The following is a 21,326-nucleotide window of genomic DNA, read 5'->3' as shown; positions in this document are numbered from 1 at the left end:
ATTTCTTCTCTCTGGAGTGCTATGGAGTGTCCAATAGTGAGTTTTGAGATGGGTCTATAGGTTTGGTATGAATTTGGGCAGCCTGTATATTGACGCTCAGAGCTATATTCCTGCGTGGCTGGTGAATTTGCGTGGTATGTCTTGCTCTGGAACTTATTCGCTCTTGGGTGGTGGTTGGTTTCAGTGTAGTTATGGAGGCTGGATCATTGAAAAATCAAGAGAGTTCCAGAAAAACATCTATTTCTGCTTTATTGACTATGCCAAAGCCTTCAACTGTGTGGATCACAATAAACTGTGGAAAATTCTGAAAGAGATGGGAATACCAGACCACCTGACTTGCCTCTTGAGAAAGTATGCAGGTCAGAAAGCAACAGTTAGAACTGGACATGGAACAACAGTCTGGCTGCAAATAGGAAAAGGAGTACGTCAAGACTGTATATTATCACCCTGCTTATTTAACTTATATGCAGAGTACATCATGAGAAACTCTAGGCTGGAGGAAGCACAGGCTGGAATTAAGATTGCCAGGAGAAATATCAATAACCTCAGATATGCAGACGACACCACCCTTATGGCAGAAAGTGAAGAGGAACTAAACAGCCTCTTGATGAAAGTGAAAGACGAGAGTGGAAAAAGTTGGCTTAAAGCTCAACATTCAGAAAACTAAGATCATGACATCTGGTCCCATCACCTCTTGGGAAATCGATGGGGAGACAGTGGAAATAGTGTCAGACTTTATTTAGAGGGCTCCAAAATCACTGCAGATGGTGACTGCAGCCATGAAATTGAAAGACACTCCTTGGAAGGAAAGTTATGACCAACCTAGATAGCATATTAAAAAGCAGAGACATTACTTTGCCAACAAAGGTCCATCTGGTCAAGGCTATGGTTTTTCCAGTGGTCACGTATGGATGTGAGAGTTGGACTGTGAAGAAAGCTGAGCGCTGAAAAATTGATGCTTTTGAACTATGGTGTTGGAGAAGACTCTTGAGAGTCCCTTGGACTGCAAGGAAATCCAACCAGTCCATCCTAAAGGAGATCAGTCCTGGGTGTTCATTGGAAGGAATGATGCTGAAGCTGAAACTCCAACACTTTGGCTACCTCATGGAAAGAGTTGACTCATTGGAAAAGACCCTGATGCTGGGAGGGATTGGGGGCAGGAGGAGAACGGGATGACAGAGGATGAGATGGCTGGGTGGCATCACCAACTCGATGGACATGAGTTTGAGTAAACTCCGGGAGTTGGTGATGGATAGGGAGGCCTGGCGTGCTGTGATTCATGGGGTTGCAAAGAGACGGACATGACTGAGTGACTGAAGTGAACTGAACTGATGGAGGCTTTTGGATGATCTCTTATTAATTTTTTTGATCTCTTATTAATTAATGTTCCCTGTAGTCAGGAGTTCTCCCGTCTTCTCAGGTTTTGGGCTTAAGCCTCTTGCCTCTGGATTTCAGTCTTATTCTTCCAGTAGCCTCAAGACTTCTCCATCCATACAGCACTCCTTTCGAAGACAATGGGCTGCTTTTCTGGGTGCCTGATATCCTCTGCTAGTGATCAAAAGTTGTTTTGTGGGATTTGCTCAGCATTCAAATAATCTTTTGATGAATTTGTGGGGGAGAAAGTGGTCTAACTGTCCTTTTCCTCCACCTTCTTAGCTCCTACCAAAGCTGTGCTTATTCTCACCACAGTAAGGGGGAATGTTACCTCAACAGAGACATAGTATCATCTATAGAGCATAAGTAGAAAGGGTGAACTCAGGATATTTATGAGATTTTAGTCTGGTTAAAGTGGGTTTTTCAAACTGCTTGAGGGACTTGGATCAGTTCAGTTAAGTCGCTCAGTTGTGTCTGACTCTTTGCGACCCCATGGACTGCAGCACGCCAGGCTTCCCTGTCCATCACCAACTCCCAGAGCTTGCTCAAACTCATGTGCATTGAGTCAGTGATGCTGTCCAACCTCTCATCCTCTATTGTCCCCTTCTCCTGTCTTCAATCTTTCCCAGCATCAGGGTGTTTTCCAATGAGTAAGCTCTTCGCATCAGGTGGCCAAAGTATTGGAGTTTCAGCTTCAGCATCAGTCCTTCCAGTGAATATTCAGGACTGGTTTCTATAGAATTGACTGGTTTGATCTCCTTGCTGTCAAGAGTGTCAAGACTCTCAAGAGTCTTCTCCAACACCACAGTTGAAAAGCATGAATGTTTTGGTGCTCAGCTTTCTTTATGGTCCAACACATTCATACATGACTACTGGAAAAACCATCACTTTGACTAGACAGACCTTTGTTGGAAAAGTAATGTCTCTGCCTTATCATATGCTGTCTGGGTTGGTAATAACTTTTCTTCCAAGGAGCAAGCGTCTGTTAATTTCATGGCTGCATTCACCATCTGCAATTTTGGCATAGTCAATCACCATCTGTGATTTTGGAGCCCAAGAAAATAAAGTCTGTTACTGTTTCCATTGTTTCCCCATCTATTTGCCATGAAGTGATGGGACTTAATGCTGTGATCTTAGTTTTCTGAATGTTGAGTTTTAAGCCAACTTTTTCACTCTCCTCTTTCACTTTCATCAAACAGCTCTTTAGTTCTTCTTTGCTTTCTGCCATAAGGGTGGTGTCATCTGCATGTCTGAGTTTATTGATATTTCTCCCGGCAATCTTAATTCCAGCTTGTGCTTCCTCCAGTCCAGCATTTCTCATGATGTACTCTGCATATAAGTTAAATAAGCATGGTGACAATATACAGCCTTGACATACTCCTTTCTCAACTTGGAAACAGTCCACTGTTTCATGTCCATTTCTAACTGCTGCTTCTCGACCTGCATACAGATTTACAGGAGGCACATAAGGTGGTCTGGTATTCCCATCTCTTGCAGAATTTTCCTCAGTTTGTTGTGATCCACAGTCAAGGGCTTCAGCATAGTCAATGAAGCAGAAGCAGATGTTTTTCTGGAATTCTCTTTCTTTGTCTATGATCCAATGGATGTTGCCAATTTGATCTCTGGCTCCTTTGCCTTTTCTAAATCCAGCTTGAACATCTGGAAATTCGTGGTATACATATTTTTGAAGCCTGGCTTGGAGAATTTTGAGCATTACTTTGCTAGCATGTGAGATGAGTGCCATTGTGCAGTAGTTTGAATATTCTTTGGCATTGCCTTTCTTTGAGGTTGGAATGAAGACTGACCTTTTCTAGTCCTATGGACACTGCTGAGTTTTCCAAATTAGCTGGCATATTGAGTGTAGCACTTTCACAGCATCATCTTTTAGGATTTGAAATAGCTAACTGGAATTCCATCACCTCCACTAGCTTTGTTCGTAGTAATGCTTCCTAAGGCCCACTTGACTTCACACTCCAGTATGTCTGGCTGTACGTGAGTGAACACACCATTGTGGTTATCTGGGTCATTAAGATCTTTTTTCTATAGTTTTTCCGTGTATTCTTGCCACTTCTTAATCTCTTCTGCTTCTGTTAGGTCCATGCCATTTCTATTCTTTATTGTGCCCAACTTTGCATGAAATGTTTCCATGGTATCTCTAATTTTCTTGAAGAGATCTCTAGTCTTTCCCATGCTATTGTTTTCCTCTATTTCTTTGCATTGATCACTGAGGAAGGCTTTTTTTTAATCTCTCCTTGCTATTCTTTAGAACTTTGCATTCAGATGGATATATCATTCATTTTATCCTTTGCTTTTTGCTTGTCTTCTTTTCTCAGTTATTTGTAAAGCCTCCTCAGACAACCATTTTGCCTTTTTGCATTTCTTCTTCTTGGGGATGGTTTAGATCACGATGTTATGAACCTCTGTCCATAGTTCCTCAGGCACTCTGTCTATCAGATCTAATCCTTTGAATCTATTTGTAGATTTATACAAATCTATTTATACAAATCTATGTATCCTTCCACTGTATAATTGTAATGGAATTGATTTAGGCCATACGTGACTGGTCTAGTGGTTTTCCCTACTTTCTTCAATTTAAGTGTGAATTTTGCAATAAGGAGTTCATGATCTGAGCCACAGTCAACTCTTGGTCTTATTTTTGCTGACTGCATAGAGCTTCTCCAACTTTGACTGCAAAGAATATAATCATTCTGATTTCGGTATTGACCATCTGGTGATGTCCATGTGTAGAGTCATCTCTTGTGTTGTTAGAAGAGGTTGTTTGCTCTGATCAGTGCACCCTCTTGGCAAAACTCTGTTAGCCTTTGCCCTGCTTCATTTTGTACTCCAAGGCCAAATGTGCCTGTTACTCCAGGTATCTCTTGACTTCTTAGTTTTGCATTCCAGTCACCTATAATGAAAAGGACATCTTTTTTGGTGTTAGTTCTAGAAGGTCTTGTATGTCTTTATAGAACCATTCAACTGCAGCTTCTTCGGCATTACTGGTTGGGGGACTTCGATTACTGTGATTTTGAATGGTTTGCCTTTCAAATGAGCAGAGATCATTCTGTCATTTTTGAGATTGTACCCAAGTCCTGCATTTCAGGCTCTTTTGTTGACTATGATGACTCCTCCATTTCTTCTAAGGGATTCTTGCCCACAGTAATAGATAAAATGGTCATCTGAGCTAAATTCATCCTTTTCAGTCCATTTTAGTTCACTAATTCCTAAAATGTCAATGGTCACTCTTGCCATCTCCTGTTTGACCACTTCCAATTTACCTTGTTTAATGGACCTAACATTCCAGGTCCCTATTCAACATTGTTCTTTATAGCATCAGGCTTTACTTCCATCACCAGACACATCCACAACTGGGGGTTGTTTTTACTTTAGCTCAGCCTCTTCATTCTTTCTGCAGTTATTTCTCTACTCTTCTCCAGTAGCATATTTGGCACCTACCAACCTGGGGAGTTCATCTTTCGGTATCCTATCTTTTTGCCTTTTCATACTGTTCATGCAGTTCTCAAGGCAATAATACTGAAGTGGGTTGCCATTCTATTCTCCAGTGGACCATGTCTCAAGGGGCTTGGATATGATTGGGTAAAGATTATGATACAATAGTTTAAGATCTATAGACCCAGTAGTCCACCAATGGATCTTCAGGACTCTCTTAATGATTCTTTCAGGAAGTTCCTGGAATTTAAAATAAGTTTATTTGCAACTTTCATATTTCTGGGAAGATTATCCTGGAATAGTAAAATTGTAATGATAAAGGTAGTGGAAAAGTAAACTCATGTTAAAGTAGGCAGAAAGCTATGTAGCTGTAGATAGCCTCATAGAAAGAAGACAATAAAATGAAAATAAGAAAGGAATTAATAGATGTTTGTACATTAAATTAATAATAGTGAATTTTGAACAATTAAATTCCATTTATTATCATATCTTTGGTGTAATCTGACTTAAACCAATTTGGGCCTTCATATGTGTTAGGTTTGAATATCTATAAGATGAAGACTATAAGTCTTAAATGCACAACTTTGCTACTGCATGGCATGTTAAAATGAATAGACATCTTAAACTGAATTACCCTGCACATACATTTGTTAGTGAGTGAAAGTTGCTCAGTCGTGTCTGACTCTTTGTGACCCCATGGACTGTAGCCTGCCAGGCTCCTCTGTCCATGGGACCCTCCAGACAAGAATACTGGAGTGGGTTGCCATTTTGTTCTCCAGGGGATCTTCCTAACCCAGGGATTTAACCTGGGTCTCCTGCATTGCAGGCAGATTCTTTACCACCTGAGCCACCAGGGAAGCTCCAAGGGCAAAAAAGTCTTATACTCTGTTATGATAAGCTTGGAAAAATCAGTGTTCCAACTTTTTGAGGACTTTAATATGCATCTTGCGTGGAAGTTTCACTCAAAAGCAAATGTTCTGATGGAAGGCTTAGCTGACCTATTTGGCTTATAGAACAAAATTCTTTCTTATTAGAGTATGTATGTGTGTGGTGGGTGGGTAAGTAGGGTACAGATAGGAAAGGAGTTCCAGATGTAAGCAATGAAAGACAAAATACACCAGACAATTAAAGAAATTATTTTACTCAGACTATTCCAATAGGGCAAGTGTTCATTAATGATGAATATCTCAAAGAAAATGAAGGGAGTTTGAGATTTCATAGAGGCAGTAAAACAAGGGAGTTATCTGTGAGGCATATGGGAGTCATAAAGAAGGATGAAGTTGCTATTATTTTCTCCCAATCTGAGGGCTGTCTTTTCACCTTACTTATAGTTTCCTTTGTAGTGCAAAAGCTTTTAAGTTTCATTAGGTCCCATTTGTTTAGTTTTGCTTTTATTTCCAATATTCTGGGAGGTGGGTCATAGAGGATCTTGCTTTGATTTATGTCAGAGAGTGTTTTGCCTATGTTCTCCTCTAGGAGTTTTATAGTTTCTGGTCTTACATTTAGATCTTTAATCCATTTTGAGTTTATTTTTGTGTATGGTGTTAGAAAGTGTTCTAGTTTCATTCTTTTACAAGTGGTTGACCAGTTTTCCCAGCACCACTTGTTAAAGAGGTTGTCTTTTTTCCATTGTATATCCTTGCCTCCTTTGTCAAAGATAAGGTGTCCATAGGTTCGTGGATTTATCTCTGGGCTTTCTATTTTGTTCCATTGATCTATATTTCTGTCTTTGTGCCAGTACCATACTGTCTTGATGACTGTGGCTTTGTAGTAGAGTCTGAAGTCAGGCAGGTTGATTCCTCCAGCTCCATTCTTCTTTCTCAAGATTACTTTGGCTATTCGAGGTTTTTTGTATTTCCATACAAATTGTGAAATTCTTTGGTCTAGTTCTGTGAAAAATACCGTTGGTAGCTTGATAGGGATTGCATTGAATCTATAGACTGCTTTGGGTAGAATAGCCATTTTGACAATATTAATTCTTCCAATCCATGAACACGGTATGTTTCTCCATCTGTTTGTGTCCTCTTTGATTTCTTTCATCAGTGTTTTATAGTTTTCTATGTATAGGTCCTTTGTTTCTTTAGGTAGATATACTCCTCAGATTGGGAGAAAATAATAGCAAATGAAGAAACAGACAAAGGATTAATCTCAAAAATATACAAGCAACTCCTGCAGCTCAATTCCAGAAAAATAAATGACCCAATCAAAAAATGGGCCAAAGAACTAAACAGACATTTCTCCAAAGAAGACATACAGATGGCTAACAAACACATGAAAAGATGCTCAACATCACTCATTATTAGAGAAATGCAAATCAAAACCACAGTGAGGTACCATTACACGCCAGTCAGGATGGCTGCTATCCAAAAGTCTACAAGCAATAAATGCTGGAGAGGGTGTGGAGAAAAGGGAACCCTCTTACACTGTTGGTGGGAATGCAAACTAGTACAGCCGCTATGGAAAACAGTGTGGAGATTTCTTAAAAAACTGGAAATAGAACTGCCATATGACCCAGCAATCCCACTTCTGGGCATACACACTGAGGAAACCAGATCTGAAAGAGACACGTGCACCCCAATGTTCATCGCAGCACTGTTTATAATAGCCAGGACATGGAAGCAACCTAGATGCCCATCAGCAGATGAATGGATAAGGAAGCTGTGGTACATATACACCATGGAATATTACTCAGCCATGAAAAAGAATTCATTTGAACCAGTCCTAATGAGATGGATGAAGCTGGAGCCCATTATACAGAGTGAAGTAAGCCAGAAAGATAAAGAACATTACAGCATACTGACACATGTATATGGAATTTAGAAAGGTGATAACGATAACCCTATATGCAGAACAGAAAAAGAGACACAGAAATACAGAACAGACTTTAGAACTTTGTGGGAGAATGTGAGGGTGGGATATTTCAAAAGAACAGCATGTATACTATCTATGATGAAACAGATCACCAGCCCAGGTGGGATGCACGAGACAAGTGCTCGGGCCTGGTGCACTGGGAAGACCCAGAGGAATCGGGTGGAGAGGGAGGTGGGAGGGGGGTTCGGGATTGGGAATACATGTAAATCCATGGCCGATTCATATCAATGTATGACAAAACCCACTGGAAAAAAAAAATAAAAATAAAATTAAAAAAAAAAAAAAAAAGAAGGATGAAGTTGGGTCTTATCTGGGAAAATATGAGAACAGAGTGGTCCTTTGAGATTAGTCTGACTATAAAGTAGTGAAAGAAATTCTTAACTATTTCTAATGACTGGTTTCAGAACACATTACCACCAGAATATGGTGCCCTGGCATATTGAAAATTTTGAGCTGTAGGAATTTAAGAAATGGTAGGTGCAGGAAGGACTCTCTGAGCTTTCCCTGAAGCAGATTATAAGATCCTCATGCCCACCTTATACCTAAAGGAAAGGAATATCCTTATCTCTGGAGATAGATGGAACTTGACTAAACAAGTCTTCCTAAGTTTTCCTGTTTACTATCTTTAGCTCATAGGGGCACCCGGGTGGTTTAGTGGTAAAGACTCCATCTGCCAGTGCAGGAAATACAGGAGACTGGGTTCAATCCATGGGTCAGAATGATCCCCTGGAGGAGGAAATGGCAACCCACTCCAGTATCCTTGCCTGAAAAAAGTCCCAAGGACAGAGGAGCCTGGTGGGCAACAGTCCATGGGGTCACAAAGAATTGGACATGATTGAGGAGCTAAACAGACACGTATCTTTAGCTCATACCCTTTTGTCCTACCACATTTTCTGGGACTTTCCATTAATCAAACCTAGCATAAAAATACTCAGGTTTAACTGTTTCTTTGGGGGTCTTCATTTCCTTAGGAAGGTGAGGAGGGACACTTTATCATGAAAAGAAAGGATAGCTTCAGGTATGCCTTGATTGGAGGCTGTTGGCATGGAGTAACTGTGGGCAGGCTAACTAGAAGCAGGGAATCCTATGTGATTGATGCATATTTGGCTTTGTTTGGTTGCTCCTAAGTTGGAAGCTGGGACAAAAATTAGGGGAGCTGTCATTTTTTAATCAAGTCCTGGATGTTTTGGGATGATGATAACATGGAGAATTGTTTGGTTTGCTGGATTGGTTACTAGAGATAGTAGTCTGACTTCCTACAAGTCAGACTTGTAGAAAGTAAGTTGGTTTCTTGAGTGCTTTCTACCAATTGTGGGTCAGAGTTCTATATTTATATTTTGTCTGGCCATGATCTGTTTGCATATTTAGTCTCTCAAGCATGGCATTTGAAAAACCCCGGAAAGGGTAGTGTGGCTGGAGTGGAGGTAAGGAGCATAAAATGTTAGGAGATGAAGTTAGACAGACTGGTGGGGAATAGGTCTGGTAGAGCCTTGAAATCCATGGTGATGAATTTGATTTGACTCCATTGTGATAGGAACCCTTTGGAGTATTCTCAACAAGAGAGTAAGGTGAGCTGATTTATAGTTTTAAAAGGTTGCTTTGGCTGTAAAAAGGATTAGACAGACAAGAGTAGAAGCAGAGAGGCCACCAAGGAGGCTATTGCCATAGTTTAAGTGAGAGAAGTGAAAGAGTTCACAGCATGCCTCACAAAATATACTGCTCTAGCATATCACCTACTTGGAGTTAAAGGCACTTGAAAAACAACAGATGTTAGAAGGATACTCTGCCTGACCTTTTTCCTTTCTTTTAAAAAGAGATGAAATTTCCATGTAAGCAATGATGTGTGCTGATCTTAGTCACTCAGTCATGTCCAACTCATTGCGACCCCATGGACTGTAACCTGACAGGCTCCTCTCTCCATGGGAGTCTCTAGGCAAGAACACTGGAGTGGGTTGCCATGCCCTCCTCCAAGGGATCTTCCCAATCCAGGGATCAAACCCATGTCCCTTACATCTCCTACATTGGCAGGCAGGTTCTTTACAGCTAGCGCCACCTGAAAAGTTCCTCTAATTCAGTACATATGTGTTCAACTCTAATTGCTTCTTTAGTCTTCATTTTTCTCATGAAGACTCCCATGTACATGTTAAAAAAAAAGTTAAAACTTGTATACTTTTCTTCTGTTAATCTGTTTTATGTCAGTTTAATTCTTAGGCCCAGCTGGACACTCTAAGAGGATAGAGGACAATTTTTTCCTCCCCTACAGATGACAGTGGTCTGAACCACTATCTATGGAGGTGGTAAGAAATAGTGGATTCTGGACATGTTTGGAAGACAGAGCGAGCAGGATTTGTTGATGAGTTGGATGTAGGAGTTAAAAAGTAATCAAGAATATAGTACCACCAAAGTCTTTCCTGAGCAAATGGTGATACCATTAATAAGATGAAGAAAGCCTTTATGGATGCCCTATGCTTCTTCATTAAATCATGTCTACTTATCCAAATGACATATATATGTTACTTGAGGATAAGGATGGAACCTTATCAAGTTTTCCTTCCACTGTGCTTATTAGAGGATTGTATACTCAGCAGAGACTTAAGTGAATATTTCTTATTTCTTCTGCTAACTAAATTGGGGGAAAAAATGGTTCTGATGCTAGGCCAGCAGGCAGTTTCTAATTGAGATGTCTCTGTTCTGTTCCTTTCCCTACCCTCTTGATTCGTAAATAAAAAAAGTGCAGAACACTTGGAAAATCTACATTTTTCTTCAAGAGATAAATTGACCTGTTTATAGATGTAGTCATTCTAGGCAAATGTTCAGGCATTAGTCATTCTAGGCAAAAGCTAGATGCTTTAAGTCTGAAAGAATTCAGCTATTTACATTCATTTGAATCTAGAGTTGAAAAAAATGCTTTATACATTTTGCTCCTGAAGAAAAGGAGACAGACCAATGCTCACAAGAGAATTTACAGCTGAATTGTAGATTAGATACAAATCTGTTAGTTGCATTCTCATCCTAAACTATTTGTTAAGTGCCCAGGTAAGGAGGAGCTTCTGCTGTGATTTAAATCTAGATTTTTTTTTTTGCTTCTTATAAACTTGCAAATGCAACATAAAGACCTTTTCTCTCCTTATTCTATCATGATACTCCTATTAGCTACAGTGTTATATAGAAATGCAAGGGAACAGTAATGCTCTGTTAGTAATGGAATTTACATGTGAAAAGCAAGTGATGCATATTCAGTTGCCCGTTTCAGAATCTCATCATTATTATATTAGTCATTACTGGGTAACTACTTTGTTTTTGATTGATTATATAGATAAATCCAATATGAATGAGCATAACTGTCATGAGAAACAGTTTACTTCCATTAAGTTTTAAAGAAATAGTTACCAGCATATTTAAAATTTGCTTTTAACATGTTTCATATGTTTTTTTTAATTATCATATATATTTGAATGGAGGCAAGAATTTTCCTTTATTATGTACATGTTCATGTTTTCTACCTCAAAATTGTGTCTCAATACTGAGTTTGTGACATCACTACTATTTCTATGGGCTTCCCAGGTGGTGCTAGTGGTAAAGAACCTGCCTACCAGTGCAGGAGACATGAGACTCAGGTTTGATCCCTGGATTGGGAAGATCCCCTGGATAAGGAAATGGCAACCCACTCCAGTATTCCTGCCAACCCACTCTGATAGCAGTAGCACATATACAGTTTAATAAATGATGAAACAAAATGAAAAATTCTGGTGAAAAATAAGTGGAGACATTCAAACTTAAATGGAGTGAGTTGCCATGCCTTTCTCCAGGGGATCTTCCCAACCCAAGGATTGAACCTGTGTCTCTTACATCTCTTGCATTAGCAGGTGAGTTCTTTATCACTGAGCCATGTGGGAAGCCCAAATTCCTACTAGCAAATGAAAAAGATTATAAAATGCTACAAGGAGTATATGCTAGAAGGAAGCATTAGTTTTATCCTAAAATTATCCCTGTTTTACTAAAGGATATTCTTCAGGAGATACCAGATGGAAGTATTGATTTAAACAAAAAGCAAGAAGAACACTGGAATTGGTAAAAAATTGTTTAAACAACAACAACAAAAAAATAACAGTGTATTGTGTGATTTAGAGCATATACAAAACTAAAAAAAAATGACAACAATAGCATGAAGGTTGTGAGGGGAGAAATGAAAATATGTAATTGTAAGGTTCCTTTACTATATGTGAAGTGGAATAATATTACTTGAAGGTATACTGTAACAAGTTAAATGTGCATACAAAAAACCTTAAAGCAATCACTAAAATAACAAAACAAAATGTTATAGCTAACAAGTCAACAAATGAGATAAAATGGGATCATAAAAAATACCTAATTAATCCAAAAGAAGGCAGAAAGAGAGAAGAGTGAACAAAAAAAGATGCAACAAATCGAAACAAATAATTTCATGATACACTCAAAGCTAAAGCAAATGGTTAAAACATCCACATTAAAAGGCAGTGATTGTTATATAGGATAAAAGTTAAGACACAACTATATTCTGCCTGCAGGAAGCACACTTTTTTCCCCAAACTTTAAACTTTTTTTTTGTATTGGGGTATAGCTGATTAACAATGTTGTGATAGTTTCAGGTGAACAGTAGAAGGACTCAGCCATACATATACATGTATCCATTCTCCCCCAAGGCCCCCTCCCATCCAGACTGGCACATAACATTGAGCAGAGTTCCATGTGCTATACAATAGGGGGATACGCTTTAAAGGCACAAATAGGTTTAAAATAAAAGAATAGAAAAAGATATAGCATGCTAACACTAATCAAAGAAAGTTGGAGTGGTTATATGACTATCAGATTAAGTTGATTTCAGAGCAAAATATTACCAGAGATAAAGTAATTTATTTAATGATGATAATGAGGTCAATTAAACAAGAAGACATAACAATCCTAAATTGTTTATGCATCAAATAACAGGACTTCAAAGTTTATGAGGCAAAAGTTGATATAGCTGCAAGAAAAAACAGACAAACCCACAATTATAATCTAGGAGTCTATATATCTCTCTCTAAAAAATGAATAAAATAAATGGGTAGAAAATTAGCATATATTTAGTAGACTCAAGCACCACTATCAACCAACCTGACCTCATTGACATTTACAGAACACATCACCAAACAATGGGGCTTCCCAGGTGGCGCTAGTTGTACAGAACCTGCCTGCCAATGCAGGAGATGTAAGAGACATGGGTTTGATCCCTAGGTTGGGAAGATCCCCTGGAGAAGGAAATGGCAACCCCCTTCAGTATTCTCACCTGGAGAATCCCATGGACAGACGAACCTGGTGGTTTATAGTCCATGGGGTTGCAGAGTTGGACATGACTAAAGTAACTTAGCATACATGCATGCACCCAACAATATCAGAATTTAGTTTTTTCTCCAGTGCTCAGGGCATATTTACCAAGATAGACCATAGTCTGGGACATAAAACAAGTCTCAATAAATTTAAGATTCAAGTCATGAAAAGTTTGTCCTTTGACCACAATGAAATTTTAGGAATCAATAACAAAATGATCTTTCAAATTTTCCACAATATTTGCAAATGAAACAACACTTTTAGATATGTATGTACCAAGCAAGAGATCAAAGGAAAATTAGAAATAATTTTAACTAAATGAAAATTTAAGAACAACACATTAAAAATGGTAGGATGCTACTAAAGCTTTACTTACAGGTAAATTTATAACACAAGATGGCTATATAGAAAAGAAAAGTGATCTCAGAGTAATAACACAGTATTCCACCTTGAGAAACTTAAAAAAGAAAGATGAAGAAATTAAACCTAAAGTAAGTAGGAGAAAGGAAATAATAAAGGTCAAAGCAGAAATCCATGACATTAAAAAACAGAATAACAGAAAAATCAATGAAATAAACATAAAAATCTGGTTCTGTGAAAGGATCAATAAAATTAGTAAATCACTAGCCAGATTAATGAATAAAAAAGAGATAAGATGAAAATTAAAATATCTAAAACAAGAGAAGTGGCATCATGACAGATTATACAGATAATAAATGAATAATGAGGGAATAACTTGAGCAACTATTCCCACAAATTTGATGAATTAGGTGAAATCGACAAATCCTTGAAAGACATAAATTACTGAAGTTCACTCAAGGAGAAACAGATAAACTGAAGAGTGAGATATATATGAAATTGAAAGTATAATTTAAAACCTTCCTACAAAGAAACTCCCAGGCTCATACGGCTTCACTGGTGAATTCTACCACGCCTTTAAACTCTGGAGGAAGAAATGACAACCCATTCCAGTATTCTTGCCTGGAGAATCCCATGGACAGAGGAGGCTGGCAGGCTTCAGTCCATGGGGTAGCAAAGAGTTGGACACGACTGAGCACTTATGCACACATGCACCACACCTTTAAAAAATAAATGATAATAACTTTATATAAAATCTTTCCAAAAGTATAAGAGAATACTTCCCAATTCGTGCTACAAGGCCATCATTACCCTAATACCAAAATCACACAAAAATATTCAGTTCAGTTCAGTTCAGTCGCTCAGTCATGTCCAACTCTTTGCGACCCCATGAATCACAGCACGCCAGGCCTCATGTCCATCACTAACTCCTGGAGTTTACTCAAACACATGTCCATCGAGTCGGTGATGCCATCCAGCCATCTCATCCTCTGTCATCCCCTTCTCCTCCTGCCCCCAATCCCTCCCAGCATCAGGGTCTTTTCCAACGAGTCAGCTCTTTGCAGGAGGTGGCCAAAGTATTAGAGTTTCAGCTTCAACATCAGTCCTTCCAGTGAACACCCAGGACTGATCTCCTTTAGGATGGACTGGTTGGATCTCCTTGCAGTCCAAGGGACTCTCAAGAGTCTTCTCCAACACCACAGTTCAAAAGCATCAATTCTTCGGTGCTCAGTTTTCTTCACAGTCCAACTCTCACATCCATACATAACCACTGGAAAACCCATAGCCTTGACCAGACAGACCTTTGTTGGCAAAGTAATGTCTGTGCTTTTTAATATGCTATCTAGGTTGGTCATAAATTTCCTTCAAGGAGTAAGCGTCTTTTAATTTCATGGCTGCAATCACCATCTGCAGTGATTTTGGAGCCCAAAAAAATAAAGTCTGACACTGTTTCCACTGTTTCCCCATCTATTTGCCATGAAGTGATGGGACCAAATGCCATGATCTTAGTTTTCTGAATGTTGAGCTTTAAGCCAACTTTTTCACTCTCCTCTTTCACTTTCATCAAGAGGCTGTTTAGTTCATCTTCACTTTCTGCCATAAGGGTGGTGTCGTCTGCATATCTGAGGTTATTGATATTTCTCCTGGCAATCTTGATTCCAGCTTGTGCTTCCTCCAGTCCAGCATTTCTCATGATGTACTCTGCATATAAGTTAAACAAGCAGGGTGACAATATACAGTCTTGACGTACTCCTTTTCCCATTTGGAACCAGTCTGTTGTTCCATGTCCAGTTCTAACTATTGCTTCCTGACCTGCATATAGGTTTCTCAATAGGCAGGTCAGATGGTCTGGTATTCCCATCTCTTTCAGAATTTTCCACAGTTTATTGTGATCCACACAGTCAAAAGCTTTGGCATAATCAATAAAGCAGAAATAGATGTTTTTCTGGAACTCTCTTGCTTTTTTGATGATCCAGCGGATGTTGGCAATTTGATCTCTGGTTCCTCTGCCTTTTCTAAAATCAGCTTGAACATCTGGAAGATCACAGAAATATTATAAGAGAAGAAAATTATAGGCTAACACTCATGAAAATACATGTAAAAATTCATAACAAAACTTTAGTAAATTGAACCTAGCAATATATAGAAATAAAACACATCATGACTAAGTGGGTTTTTATCCCAGGAATGCAAGGTTAGATTAACATTGAAAGCCAGTCAATGTATCATATTAACAAACTAAAAAGGTGAAAAAATACAATCATTTCAATAGACGCAGAAAAAGGATTTGACAAAACCCAGTAGTTTTTTTTTGTGTGTGTGATAAAAGCGTTCAACAAACTAGGAATAGAAGGGAACTTTCTTAAACTGATAAAGGTTATCTGCAAAGTATCTACTACTAACCTAGTATTTAATGTTAAAAGACTGAATGATTCACTCCTAAGATCAGGAACAAGGCAAAAATGTCTACTCTGCCACTTCTATGCAACATTCTAATCAGTGCAATCAGACAAGATAAAATAAAAATATAAAAGGCATCCCAATCAGAAAGGAAGAAATAAAACTATATTTTCAGGCAACACGATTGTCTGTGTAGAAAATCCAGTGTGCATGTGTGTAAGTCATTTCAGTCATGGCCAATTCTTTGCAACCGTATGAAGTGTAGCACACTGGGCTCTTCTGTCCATGTGATTCTCCAGAAATAGTAGTGCAAGTCTGCTAGTGATGACTTCTTTAAGTTTTTATATGTTTGAAAATGACTTGATTTTTTTGGAAATATATATTGCCATATATAGAATTCTGTATAGCTTGAAAGGGTTTCGCCCCCCTCAGTACTTTAAAGGGGCTTTCTTAGTGGCTCAGATGGTAAAGGATCCACCTGCAATGCAGGAGACCTGGGTTCAATCCCTGGGTTGGGAAGATCCCCTGGAGAAGGGAATGACAGCCACTGCAGTACTCTTGCCTGGAGAATTCCACAGACAGAGGAGCCTATCAGGCTATAGGCCTTATGGTTGCAAAGATCCAGACATGACTGAGTGACTAACACACACACACACAGACACTTTAAAGGTCTCAACTCTTTTCAATAGCATTGTTTCTGGCAATGATGTCATTATTTTCATTCTGCTATGTATAACAGATTTGTTTCCTTTTAAGATTTTCTCCTTATCATTGGTTTTGAGCAATTTGATTATGATGTGTCTCACTATAGTTTTCTTCATACTTCTATTTGGGATTCATTGAGCATTTTGGACCTCTAAATTTATATTTTTCACTAATGTTGGAAAACTTCTTCCAACTTCTCAAAATGTTTTTCCTGTCCCCAACACTCCCAAGTATTCCAATTGCTCATATATGAAGTCATTCATAATTGTCACATAGTTCAGTAGTGCTCTTTCATTTTTTATCTTTTTTTCTCCATATGCTTCATTTTGTATAGTTTTTCTATTTGCTATGCTTTCAAGTTCACTTATCCTTTCTTCTGTAGCACCTAGTCTGCCTTAATTCCCCTCAGTGAATTTTTCTTCTCAGAAACTGTACGTTTTTATCTCTAGAAGTTCATTTGGGTCTTCTTCATATGTCTACTTGGAGAAGCCAATGGCAACCCACTCCAGTACTCTTGCCTGGAAAATCCCATGGACAGAGGAGCCTGGTAGGCTGCAGTCCATGGGGTCACTAAGAGTCAGACACGACTGAGCGACTTCACTTTCACTTTTCGGTTTCATGCATTGGAGAAGGAAATGGCAACTCACTCCAGTGTTCTTGCCTGGAGAATCCCAGGGGTGGCGGAGTCTGGTGGGCTGCTGTCTGTGGGGTCACACAGAGTCGGACACGACTGAAGTGACTTAGCATCATATGTCTACTTAGCTTATTGACATGTGGAATACAGTTAAAAAACACATTTTAATGTCCTTATCTGCTATTTCTAATATCTCTGTCAGTTTTGGGTCAATTTTGATTGATGTTTTTCCTCTTCATTATAAGTTTGCATATCTCTGTTTCTTTATATACTTTTGATCAGATGCCAGACATTATACATTTTAACTTGTCAGGTGCTGGATATACTTGTCTTCCTATAAATCTCTGTTTGCTGTGTCCTTAGGTGCAGTTAAGTTACCTGAAAATAGTTTAATACTTTCAGGTCTTATTTTTCTGGTTTACATAAGTTCAGCAAAGACCTCAGTCTATGGCTAATTTTTCCCACAACTGAGGCCAGACCTTCCTGGGTACTCTCCAACATCCTGTGAATTATGAGTTTTCCCAGTCTGACTGGTGGGAATAGGCACTATTTCTGGCCCTCTGTGTCAGGTGTCATTTATTCTAGTCTAGTCCCTTCTTGTTCTTTCTCTGGCCTCAGGTATATTTTCCACATAGGTGCACAATAGTTATTCTGCTGAATACTTGAGGGGGATCTCTGCAGTTCTCCAGTATTCTGTTTCTTTCTCATTAGCTCTAGCTGTATTGATCTCCCCAGACTCTTATCTCCATAACATTGACAGAATTCACTAAGCTTTACTTCAATAACTCCTCCTTATGTCATGATCTGGAAAATGGCTAGAGCAATCATAGAGGTCACCTTATTTGTTTCTCACATCAACAAACTAGTGTCCTTCGTTGCCTGATGGCCAGTGCCTTTAAAACCATTGTTTCATGTAATTAACTTTTAAAATTATCTATATGGATGGTTTTGTTCATCATTTTATAATGGACATTTGCAATCATACAAAAAATGAAAACATTATATAGTGTACAATTGTATGTATATCCACCCCCTAGATTCTATAATTAACAGTTTACAATAGTTGCTTTATCATACAACTATGTATTTATTCAGCCCTTTATTCACCCATCAAACCATCTTAATTTTTGATACATTTCAAAATAAATTGAAAATATCAGTATAGTTCACCTTAAATACTTCAGCATGCATATGAATAATTAGAGTTTAATAATTTTAATTTTGACAAATCAGTAACCTGTGTAATGCTAACTTCCATCAAGTTATAAAATATAGTTATCACCACAGGAAATTTCTTCCTGACATTCTAGTCAATCTACACCCTAATCAGTATAAAAATTATGGGTGAGATATATTATATCTTTTCATGTTATGTCTTTGAAATCTAGTGTGCAATTTACACTTATAGTACATCACAATTTGGACTAATCTTATATCAAGTGCTCAACAACCATTTGTAGCTATTAACTACCATGTTGGACAGTGAGTTCTAGAATTTAATATAAATGTCATCACAAAATAATTTTCCTTTGTCTAAGACTTTTTTTTAGTCAGCATGATGTTTTAAGATTAGTTCATGTGTCATTTTAATAAAAAATTAAAAATAAAACAAAAGGAAAGTAAAGTGCTCAACAAGAGTAATATAGAGGATGAGAGAAAGAAATTGCATGTAAAGTATTCTACCATTCAGTCCTTGTATTATGAGAGAGGAGACTAGACTTGCTGATGAACTTTATCCTTTACATTAAGGATTATAAGATTTGTTAATATTTTAAGGTTAATCACTAAAAGAATAGAAGTAGAATACCTAATTTCCAAATCAGTAGAGGGAATAAAAAGGAATTAAAAATTTAAGCAACTGAGTGAAATATAGGAAAGGGAAAAAAGACAAACAAAAACCAAGTGAAATAAGAAAATAAGATGATAGTAAGTCCAAATATATTGGTAATTCCAATAAATATAAACGGGCTGAACATACCACTTAAAACATACAGATTTTAAATTCAATAAAAATGTGAAATCCAACTAATATTGTACTTATAAGATACATATCTAAAATATAAGAAATATTACTTTAAGTAAAAAAATGGAAAAATTATATATCTGGTAAATACTAACCAAAAGAAAGTTAGTATAGCTCTATTGATATCAGACAAAACATTCATCCAGAAAAGTGGATAAAACGATTGCTGGGTATTTATACAATGGAATGCAACAGTGAAAATTAATGTTAAATATCACAAACCTAATAAGTACCATCATCATAACAAGTTTTCAGCAGACATGTACATTTATGATATATTTATATTCATATTAAATTTAAAAGCAGGCATTACAAAACTATGTTACATAGCAGTATTGATACATATATTATAATGATAACTTGAGTTTATTTGCTTACTTAGCCTGGAGAGGTAGAAAACCACCTCCTGGAAGCTTTGGTATTATTTCACAGGGAGAGGGCAAAGTCAGAATTTATTGTGAATTGGAAGTTTGGTTAAAAATGGGTCTTCTAATGTGGGGACTTTTTTACAACTGGATAAGGATCATTATATAACTGTCCAGTACTGGTGAAAACAGTAATGGGAGAGTTTTGAGGAGAGATATTCAGAGTCTTAGGACAAAAACTGTTGATACTTTCCATTGAAAAGTTGATGAATGTTTCAGAAAATTATTATAATGAAGAATTAAGCCATTTGCATGGGTAAGAATCTCCTGGAATAGTACGCTTGTTAATGTAGAGAGTGATGTATGTGTGGGGGAGGGTAGGTAATTTCTGTCCTTCGTCTCCCAACTGAGAGTAGAGGTTGATGGTTTTGGTTTTCAGTAGGTAACCCTAGCCACTTGGGCTTCCCAGGTGGCTCAGTGGTAAAGAATCTGCCTGCTAATGCAGAAGCCACAGGAGATGCAGGTTTGATCCGTGGATTAGAAAGATCCCCTGGAGAAGGAAACGGCAACCCACTCCAGTATTCTTGCCTGGAAAATCCCATGGACAGAGGAGCCTGGCAGCCTACAATCCATAAGGTCGCAAAGAGTTGGAAATGATTGAGCATGCACAGGGCTTCCCCAGTAGCATATTGCACACCTTCTAACCTGGGGTGCTCATCTTCTGGCATCATATCTGTCTATCTGGCAGTTAACCCTATGGTGCTGGAGAATACTCTTGAAAGTCCCTTGTACAGCAAGGAGATCAAACCAGTCAATCCTAAAGGAAATCAGTCCTGAATATCCATTGGAAGGACTGAAGCTGATTTATTGGATGCTGAAGCTGAAGCGCCAATACTTTGGCCACCTGATGCAAAGAACTGACTCATTGGAAAAGACCCTGATGCTGGGAAAGATTAAAGGCAGGAGGAGAAGGGGACAACAGAGGATAAGATGGTTGGATAGCATCACTGACTCGATGGACATGAGTTTGAGCAAGCTCTGGGAGTTGGTGATGGACAGGGGAGCCTGAAGTGTTGCAGTTCATGGGGTTGCAAAGAGTCAGACACAACTGAGTGACTGAACTGAACTGAACTTAATCACATCTGCAAAGTACCTGAGATAACATATTCATAGATTTCATGGATTAGAACATGCATATCTTTTAAGGGCCATATTCTATATACCACAGGTAGTTTACTGGATTACATAACTGGGAGTACACAGAGCAGGCATCAGAGTTGGTTGATTCAGCAGTTTAAAAGTGTTATCAAGTACAAGTCAATAATCTGATTAAGGCAAAGGACTTGAATAGACATTTATCCAAAAAAAGAAAGAAAATAGATAAAAGTGATGACTCATTGGAAAAGACCCTGATGCTGGGAAAGGTTGAAGGCAAGCGGAGAAGGGGATGACAGAGGATGAGATGGTTGGATGGCATCACCCAACTCAATGGACATGAGTTTGAGCAAGCTCCAGAAGTTGGTGATAGACAGGGAAGCCTGGCATGCTGCAGTCCATAGGGTCGCAGTCAGACATGACTGAGCAACTGAACTGAACTGAACTGAAGCACTGCATGCTTCCCACCTTTTCATGAAATGGGAAGTACACATTTAGACTATGACAGTACTTAAAACTTTTTGTTTCTTACTAATCCTCCCCACAGCTTATTTTAAAGCCAAACAACCTCATTCATGGTGAATACTTTCATCCCAAATGCAATTAAAAAAAAAAACTAGAATCTCGTCTTCCAAATTTGAGA

The 21,326-nt window shown here is 38.3% G+C and overlaps 1 protein-coding gene across 4 annotated transcripts in view; it reads left to right on the top strand.

Moving 5' to 3' along the window:
- Positions 1-21,326, top strand: part of DCX (doublecortin) — a 389,065-nt gene that overhangs the window by 104,253 nt on the left and 263,486 nt on the right. Inside the window, exon 4 of one of the 4 annotated variants that reach the window (XR_009692019.1) lies at positions 6,909-6,950. The exons of the other annotated variants lie outside the window; for them this stretch is intronic. The gene's annotated coding sequence lies outside the window, so the exon portion shown is untranslated. Of the gene's footprint in view, positions 1-6,908; positions 6,951-21,326 lie in introns of those variants that run through there. 4 annotated transcript variants of the gene reach the window in all.

This window comes from Dama dama, chromosome X, assembly GCF_033118175.1.
Source record: "Dama dama isolate Ldn47 chromosome X, ASM3311817v1, whole genome shotgun sequence".
In the NCBI taxonomy this organism is placed as follows: domain Eukaryota; kingdom Metazoa; phylum Chordata; class Mammalia; order Artiodactyla; family Cervidae; genus Dama; species Dama dama.
Note: the sequence above shows the minus strand (reverse complement) of the source record. Positions and strands in the feature narration are given on the sequence as shown.